This window comes from Colobus angolensis, unplaced genomic scaffold (genome assembly GCF_000951035.1).
Source record: "Colobus angolensis palliatus isolate OR3802 unplaced genomic scaffold, Cang.pa_1.0 Scaffold329, whole genome shotgun sequence".
Classification (NCBI taxonomy): domain Eukaryota; kingdom Metazoa; phylum Chordata; class Mammalia; order Primates; family Cercopithecidae; genus Colobus; species Colobus angolensis.
The window spans coordinates 69,781-79,081 of NW_012116588.1; the positions used below are offsets into that span (position 1 = coordinate 69,781).

Here is a 9,301-nt window from a genome sequence, read left to right on the forward strand (position 1 = left end):
CCCGCTTTCCAGGGGACCTGCTGAGCAAACTAGCTGGGCCCCCAGGCAGGGGAGAAAAGCACAGATAACCCCACTCCACTCCACCCCCAGACCCTCCGCACTCCTCCAGCCCCTCCCCACACCCCCAACACCCCACACCCTGGCTGAGGTGAGGTGGAGTGGGTGCTGCTCTCTTCTCGAACCTGGCATCCGAGTTATAGCCCGACGGGGATTCAGCTGGACTAGACCCTGAAGCACGGGTAGAAACGGAACTCCGGAGTCCCAGGCTAGGGGCCGGGACCCTCTCTGACCTCTCAAGCTCCAGCGCATCCGAAGCCCCCTTCGCGTTTCCCTGGAAGCGCCCAGGTCGGGTCCTTATACACTAGCGGGTTGGCGCCATTCTGTGCACGTCCCACGCAGAGGATGCACGCGCTAATGGGCGGGTCTACTAAGCCCGCGAACTCTTTGCAGCGTTTAATATTCTGGAAGCTCCCAACTTCCTGACTGTTGCCACGTAGTTCTTAGTTTCGGGGAATTTGGGGATTTTTTTTCCCTCCCCCTTCTTGCCACCCTTCCTCCATCTCCTCGGTCCCTCCATCCAACCCTCCCTCCCTATCATCTATCTATTCATCTATCTGGATTACACTAAAACAAAGAATAAAGATTATGAAGAGAAGAGCTTCCCAGGCCCACGCAGCCGTCTGCTCCTGCGCTTCCAACGGGGTGGGCCGGTTCCTTTCTCGCACCCTCTTCTCTCCCGGTGCCTGCGGTCCCACCTTCCAGGTACCCCTCGGAGAGTCCACCTGAGCTCTCGCTAGAGCTTTCCCCTTCCAACCCGCTCGAATTGCCCGGACCCCAAGCTGAGCTTCTCTCCCCAACGCCCCAGAAAGTGGGTCTTGGAGACCGGGGCAAGAATTTGGGCTTCCGCTTCTGTTTCGGGCCTCCGCTTCTGTTCCAGACCCCCGACCCCTTGCCAAAATGCGGCAGGTGTGCAGATTGGTCCACTCGTGGTTCCTGGCTGGGTTTATGGAGCCTGCGGCCGAGGCAGGCTCCGCAGACCCCGAGCCAGAGTAGGATTTAACGGCGGCCGGTGCGCTGTGTTTGGTCAACCCCAGTAACCGTCATATTGCTCGTGATACGAAAAAAACCAGCCAGCGTTCTGCTTTTCTGCCCCGCTGCAGTCTTTAGCACCCGCCCGAGTATTTAGCACCTGTCCGAGTATTTGGATTTTGTAATCCTCCTCTCTTTGGTCAACTCTCCATCCTTGGCGGAGAGCTCGCCCTTGGCCAGACTCCGTGCTGCCAGCCTTGCGGGATCCTCGCGGATGTCCCGGGCGGCTCTGCCTGAGGCCCAGTTCTCACTGATGCTGAGTGGCCCAAAGGTGGGAGCAGCGGTTAATGCTGGGCTGATTAATACAGGCGCCAGTGGAGGCGAAAGTAAGTAAATAAAACGAATTGCAGTATATATACACAATGTGTATATGGATACACGTACATATATATTACACATATGTGTATGTAACGCACGTTTGTTACAGTGAGATCATAATGTTCATGCTGTTTCATAACCCACTTTCTTTCAATGACCACCTTTTCATTTCAGTAAATCTTCGTATTCTCACAATCCAGCTTCTCCATTTTTCTTTAACATGTTGTTTACAAATAGTTTGTGCAAACCTGTACCGAATCCGGAACTATGCATCTACAACATGCTAAAAGATTGTCAACCTAGGATCCTATAACAACCTTAACAACCACAAAAAAGAGATCTACCTAAATGGAGGCAAAGTAATGACTTCAGACAAAAAAAAAAGGAATTCTGAAAATCTGAGGGAATTGGTCACCAGCCGATTTTTCTTATGAAAAAATATTAAAGGAAGTGTTTTAGGTGGAAGGAAAATGATACCTGAATGAAACTCAGACCTACAAAAAAGAATGAAGAGCCCAGAAGATAGTAAATATGTAGATAAATATAAAAAATCCTTTTTCACTTAAAATTATTCTTTTTACAATATGACGAAATGTATTTTCATTGGATATTAATTATGAACCCATAATGCATGTGAACTAAATACAATACTTCAAATCATTCTGCACAAAGAAATTACAGATCACATTTATTTAATAACAAAATGTCTAGTTTAATAAAACATTTTTAGAAATTCATAATTTTCAAAAACAAACAATAAAAATATTAAATACATCACTTTATGGCAGAGGACAACATAAATTTATTTCTGCAGCACAGCAGGCAAACTGTTGTGTTAGCAGAGTGGAGAAAAAATTTAAAGCAAAAAGTCAGGAAATGGGTGTTCATAAATTTCTGGTTAACTGAGGCTCAATAGTTATTGTAAGAAACAGGAGCCTTTGAACATTAGATTTTGTTTATAAAAATAAAAACTTCCTCAAACGTCAGACTTTTTTCACCTCAGCAAATTTTTTTCCTTTGATAATTCATAATCCTGCTGTTCATTTGTCACTTTTATGAATATCTGGTAACTTCATAAACAACCACCAATGGCACACTTCAAATGCTGATTCTGTTGAATTTTCTTATATTTTTTTTCCCCCAATGAACCTAGGGCCTATGATAGAGAAGATATTGAAACATACTAAGGTGACAATTGGTCTTAGAGAGACTTCACAGCAAGTATTTAATGAAAGCCACTACATTTCCAGCTCTAAAAAAGAGCCAGACAGACACAATCCCTGCTTCCAGAGTTCACCATTCAGAATACAGCAGGGCAAGCACTGATTCTGAATCATTATGAGCTTTGATTTCATCTTTCAGGATTTACATAGATACTGATTTTTTTCTGGAAGGGCAAATAAAATCTTCCCTTACATCATTCTTTGGATTCTCATAAGGGGTAGTTTGAAGTCTGTATGTTGACAAGGCCAGTAGATACTTAGTTTTCTCTAATTGCCTTCTACTACTTAAGACTATGTCAAGTATTTTGTTTTCCCTTTCAGTTCTCCCCAACCTCTACCTTCTGCAGTTTTGTCTCTCCTGTTGGCTTTTCTGTAACACTTTGCTACACTTTTCTGTTCCCCTTCACTGTTTTCCTGTGTTGCTTTCCTCCTTAACAGAAGCCTGGTCATCTGGACTTCCCCATCTTTCCTTTCCTGGCTTCTTATTCACATGGGTGACTAATCTCAGAACTTCCTTAAAAGTTGGATCTTCAGTAAATATAACTCGTCAGCACTTTTGATCTGCATTTCCTTGAGCTTTTGTTGTTGCTTTTTTGATCATCAGATCTTCTGTGCAATAATATCATCTTCCTGAATGCTATTTAGAAATATTATCCTCAAAACACCAGTGGTTTCTTGAAGATACTTGTTTTAAAAGTTGTATCAAAAGAGATTGATAAAGGAATCTATAACTCAGCAAAGGATGCTTCTACTTTATTGTGAATTCCCACCATTATAAGTACTGGATTCTGCAAGTCCAACATTAAAACCTGGTGTGAGACATCGATTTATACATATAAGAGTTAGATTATAATTTTAATTTTTTCATGGATATTAAACTGAAATTTATATAATACATGAGATTTGAATCTTTAAAAAAGTAAATTATAAAAATTTAATATAGTTAACTGTTCACTGATACGTCTATTGACTTCATCATAACCTATATATTTAATTAAAAATCAAACTATGAGTGTGCAAATCAGATGCTATCAAGCAAATTACCATCCAAGATCCGTAATTCTTTTTATATTTTTAACTAAGATGAATATATAAGACTCAGTACATTTTAATATTCCAAACCATCCAAGATCCGTAATTCTTTTTATATTTTTAACTAAGATGAATATATAAGACTCAGTACATTTTAATATTCCAAATTGTTCTAAAAAAAATTACCGGAAGCTTCCAGTTAACACAGTTCTGCTAATTCGTCCCCCCCCCCGCCCCCCAGTGAACTACCTGTTTGTGTTGTGACGTGGCAATCAAAGACTATGATCTGTGAGAGTAGGAGCCTTAATTCTTATGCATTACCTCTTCATATGAAGAGTATGGACAAAAAAAAAAAAAAAACAGATGAGTCACCTTTCATTATTCATTGACTCTTGGTGTTTTCATAGTATGTTAAATGCCTGATTTCCACAAAAATACCAATATTTATTCTGAAAGGCAATCGTATATTCCAAATCATATGTTCCAAGTAGCAGATTTTTTTTTTTTTTTGAGACGGAGTCTTGCTCTGTGGCCCAGGTGGGAGTGCAGTGGCGCGATCTCGGCTCAATGCAACCTCCGGCCCTCCAGGTTTAAGCAATTGTCTGCCTCAGCCTCCGGAGTAGCTGGGATTACAGGCGCGTGCCACCATGCCTGGCTAATTTTTTTGTATTTTTAGTAGAGATGGGGTTTCACCATCTTGGCCTGACCTTGAACTCCTGACCTCGTGATCCACCCGCCTCGGCCTCCCAAAGTACTGGGATTGCAGGCGTGAGCCACCGCGCCCGGCCCAAGTAGTAGATATTAACAACTTCCAACATGATCTCTAGGAATAATCCGCAGTTCTAAACCTTGTTTTAGAAAAACATTTCCAGCAGTCTGTGCAAGATTTATTCCTATTCCATCATTGGTAATAACTGCACTTGTTGCAGCATGAACTTTAAATTCTTCGGCTGCAAACTTTAAGACTGCTATGAAAGGTGTACTTTCAGGAACACGGAGTACTTTGTATGGCATCAGACATTGGGTCAGATGTCAGCATGATCTTAAAGGAAACCTTTGACATGGTGGTGCAGGGATGAATCTAGAACACACGCCAACTCTGCGGGGTAGCATGACTTCCTCCACTGTGCTGAAAATTATTCTTAAAATAATTAATTTTTTAAAGGAATAAAGCTATGTATTGTGGTGCTTATAATAGAAATATTTTATTTTTAGAAATAGAGGAAATGGGTGTGTATTGTAAAACTCTTACATAATTCACAAAGTCGTATACTATGACTAAACTGTGGTATTATATTTCTTTTGTGCTTCATAAGATGTGAATAAGATTTTCCAAATAAAAGCTATGTATTGTGGTGCTTATAATAGAAATATTTTATTTTTAGAAATAGAGGAAATGGGTGTGTATTGTAAAACTCTTACGTAATTCACAAAGTCGTATACTATGACTAAACTGTGGTAAGTTGAAGGTGCATATTGTAAGCCCTAGAGCTACCACTGAAGAAATAGGAACAAAAACATACAGATAATAAACCAAATAAGGACTTTTCCTTATGACTCCTATATTCTTCCTGTTTTTATAAAAATATTATTTTTTCTACCGGTTTTTGCTTTATAAACATGCAATGGACTTTTTCCCCGTAAGTTATTGTGGTACAGGTGGTATTTGGTTACATGAGTAAGTTCTTTAGCAGTGATTTGTGAGATTTTGGTGCACATACCATCCAAGCAGTATACACTGCACCGTATTTGTTGTCTTTTAATCCCTTGTCCCCTTCCCACGCTTCCCCCAGAGTCCCCAAAGTCCACCGCATTATTATTATGCCTTTGCTCCTCATTGCTTAGCTTCCACGTATCAGTGAGATTATACGATGTTTGGTTTTCCACTCCTGAGTTACTTCACTTGGAATAAGTCTCCAATCTCATCCAGGTCACTGCAAACGCTGTTAATTCATTCCTTTTATGGCTGTGTAGTATTTCATCATGTGTGTGTATATATAAAATATGTGATATATGATATATATATTCCATCATATATATACATATCACATATATTCCATCATATATACATATCACATATGTGATATATATGAATATTCATATATATGATTATTCCACATATATTATCCACATATATATTATTCCACATATATAATTCCACATAATATATATGGAATATATATATCATATATCATTTATCATATATATCCATATATATGTGGAATAATATATGTGGAATAATATATATACATATCACATTTTATAAATATATATACACACACGATGGAATACTACTGTTATATGTATATCTATATATATCACAGTTCCTTTATCTACTGTTTGATTGATGGGCATTTGGGTTGGTTTCATGATTTTGCAATTGTGAATTTTGCTGCTATAAACAAGTGTGTGCAAGTATCTTTTTCGAATAATTGACTTCTTCTCTGGAGAGACACCCAGGAGTTAGATTGCTGGATCCAATGGTAGTTTTACTTTTAGTTCTTTAGGAAGTCTCCACACTGTTTTCCATAGTGGCTGTACTGGTTTACATTCCCACCAGCAGTGTAGAAGTGTTTCCTGTTCACCACATCCACACCAATGTCTAAAGAGTTTTTTGACTCTTTTATTATGGCCATTCTTGCAGGAGTAAGGTGGTATTGCACTGTGGTTTTGATTTGCATTTCCCTGATCATTAGTGAAGCTGAGTATTTTTTCATATGTTCATTCACCATTTGTATATCTTTCCTTGAGAATTGTTTATTCATGTCCTTAGCCCACTTTCTGATGGAGTTTTTTTTTTTTTTTCTTACTGATTTATTTGTGTTCATTGTAGACTCCGGATATTAGCCTTTTGTCAGATTTATAGATTGTGAAGATTTTTTCCCACTCTGTGGGTTTCTGTTTACTCTGCTGACTGTTCCTTCTGCTGTGCTAAAGCTCTTTAGTTTAATTAGGTCCCAGCTATTTATCTTTGTTTTTATTGCTTTTGCTTTTAGAGTTCTTGATCATGAAATCCTTGGCTAAGCAGTGTCTGGAAGGGTTGTTCCAGTGTTAACTTCTAGAATTTTTATAGTTTCATGTCTTAGGTTTAAGTTCTTAATCCATCTTGAGTTGATTTTCGTATAAGGTGAGATCTGAGGATCCAGTTTCATTCTCCTACATGGGGCTAGCCAATTATCCCAGCACCATTTGTTGAAAAGGGTGTCCTTTCTCTACTTTATGTTTTTGTTGGCTTTGTCAAAGATCAGTTGGCTATAAGTATTTGGATTTATTTCTGGGTTCTCTATTCTGTTCCATTGGTCTATGTGCCTATTTTTATACTAATACCCTGCTGTTTTGGTGACTATGGCCTTATAGTATAGTTTGAAATCAGGTAGTGTGATGCCTCCAGATTTGTTCTTTTTGTTTAGTCTTACTTTGGCTATGCAGGCTCTTTTTTTGGTTCCATATGAATTTTAGAATTGTTTTGTTCTAATTCCGTGAATAATGATGGTGGTGTTTTGATGGGAATTGCACTGAATTTGTAGATTGCTTTTGTCAATATGGTCATTTTTACAATATTGATTCTACCCATCGATGAGCATGTGATGTGTTTCCATTTGTTTGTGTTGTCTATGATTTCTTTCAGCAGTATTTTATAGTTTTCCTTATGGAGGTCTTTCGACTCCTTGGTTAGGTATATTCGTAAGTATTTTGTTTGTTTGTTTGTTTGTTTGTTTTTGCAACTATTGTAAAAGGGGTTGAGTTCTTGATTTGATTCTCCACTTAGTCACTGTTGGTATATAGAAGTGCCACTGATTTGTGTACATTAATCTTGTATCCGGAAACTTTGCTGAATTCTCTTGTTAGTTCTAGGAGCTTTCTGGAAGAGTCCTTAGGGTTTTCAAAGTAAATGATTATATCGTCAGCAGTGACAGTTTGACTTCCTCTTTACCGATTTGGATGTCCTTTATTTCCTTCTCTTGTCTGATTGCTCTGGCCAGGACTTCCAGTACCATATTGAAGAGGAGTAGTGAGAGTAGGCCTCCTTGTCTTGTTCCAGTTCTCAGAGGGAATGCTCTCAACTTTTCCCCATTCAGTATTATGTTGGCTGTGGGTTTGTTATACATGACTTTTATTACATCAAGGTTCATCCCTTGTATGCCAACTTTGGTGATATTTTTTATTGTAAAATGACACTGGATTGTGTAGAATGCTTTTTCTGCATCTAATGAGATGATCATGTGATTTTTGTTTTTAATTATGTTTATGTGGTGTATCACATTTATTGACCTGCATATGTTAAACCATCCCTTCATCCCTGGTATGAAACCCACTTGACCATGGTGGATTATCTTTTTGATATGTTGTTGGATATGGTTAGCTAGTATTTTGTTAAGGATTTTAGCATCTATGGTCATTAAGGATATTGGTCTGTAGCTTTCTTTTTTGTTATGTCATTTCCTGGTTTTGGTATTAGGGTGATGCTGGCTTCATAGAATGAATTAGGGAGGGTTCCTTCTTTCTCTATCTTGTGGAATCGTGTCAAAAGGATTAGTACCAATTCTTTTTTGAATGTCTGGTAGAATTCTGCTGTGAATCCATCTGGTCCTGGACTTTTTTATTGTTGGTAATTTGTAAATTACCATTTCAGTTTTGCTACTTGTTATTGGTCTGCTCAGGGTATCAAATTCTTCCTGATTTAGGACACTTGTATTTTTCCAGGAATTTATCCATCTCTTCCAGGTTTTCTAGTTTGTGTGTGTAAAGGCGTTCATAGTAAGGGAGGAGACCACCCCTCATATTGTCTTATGCCCAATTTCTGCCTCCAAAGAAAGAAGAAGTAAAATCTAAAAGGCAGAAATGAAATCCACAAGCAGACAACCCGGCGCCACACCCTGGGCCTGGCAGTTAAAGATCAATCCCTGACCTAATCAATTATGTTACCTATAGATTACAGGCATTGTATAGAAAAGTACTGTGAAAATCCCTGTCCTGTTCTGTTCCATTGTAATTACTGGTGCATGCAGCCCGCTGTCACTTACCCTGTGCTTGCTCAATCGATCACAACCCTCTCACGCAGACTCCCTTAGAGTTGTGAGCCCTTAAAAGAGACATGAATTGCTCACTCGGGGAGCCCGGTTTTTGGAGACATGAGTCTTGCCGAAGCTCCCAGCTGAATAAAGCCCTACCATCTTTAACTCAGTGTCTGAGGGGTTTTGTCTGCGGCTTGTCCTGATACATTTCTTGGTTCCCTGACCAGGAAGCGAGGTGATTAACGGACAGTCAAGGCAGCCCCTTAGGCAGCTTAGGCCTGCCCTGTGGAGCATCCCTGCGGGGGAATCCGGCCAGCTTAAGTGACCCGGGTCCTGAGAGCACTCCGGGATAGGCAATTGCCCTGGTGGAACACCTCACCAGAGCAGCGCGTGGCAGGTCCCCATGGAGGATCAACACAGTGGCTGAACACCAGGAAGGAACTGGAACTTGGAGTCGGGACATCTGAAACTTGGTAAGACTTAACCACTCCATTTGAGTGGAAGCATGACCTGTTCACCTACAGCATGCCTGTACCAGCACTTTGGTTTTTGTTTTTGACTTGACTTGGATTGCTTGATACTTTGGTTTTGGTTTTGACTTGGTTTGGATTTTTTTTTTTTTTT

General features: G+C 39.7%; 1 protein-coding gene across 1 annotated transcript in view; it reads right to left on the reverse strand.

Annotated features, from left to right (window-relative positions):
* SLFN11 (schlafen family member 11) overlaps nt 1–326 on the reverse strand; it is a 23,603-nt gene extending 23,277 nt beyond the window's left edge. The window contains exon 1 of the mRNA XM_011951840.1: nt 183–326. The gene's annotated coding sequence lies outside the window, so the exon portion shown is untranslated. The remainder of the gene's footprint in view (nt 1–182) is intronic.
* Nucleotides 327–9,301: the final 8,975 nt, after the last annotated feature.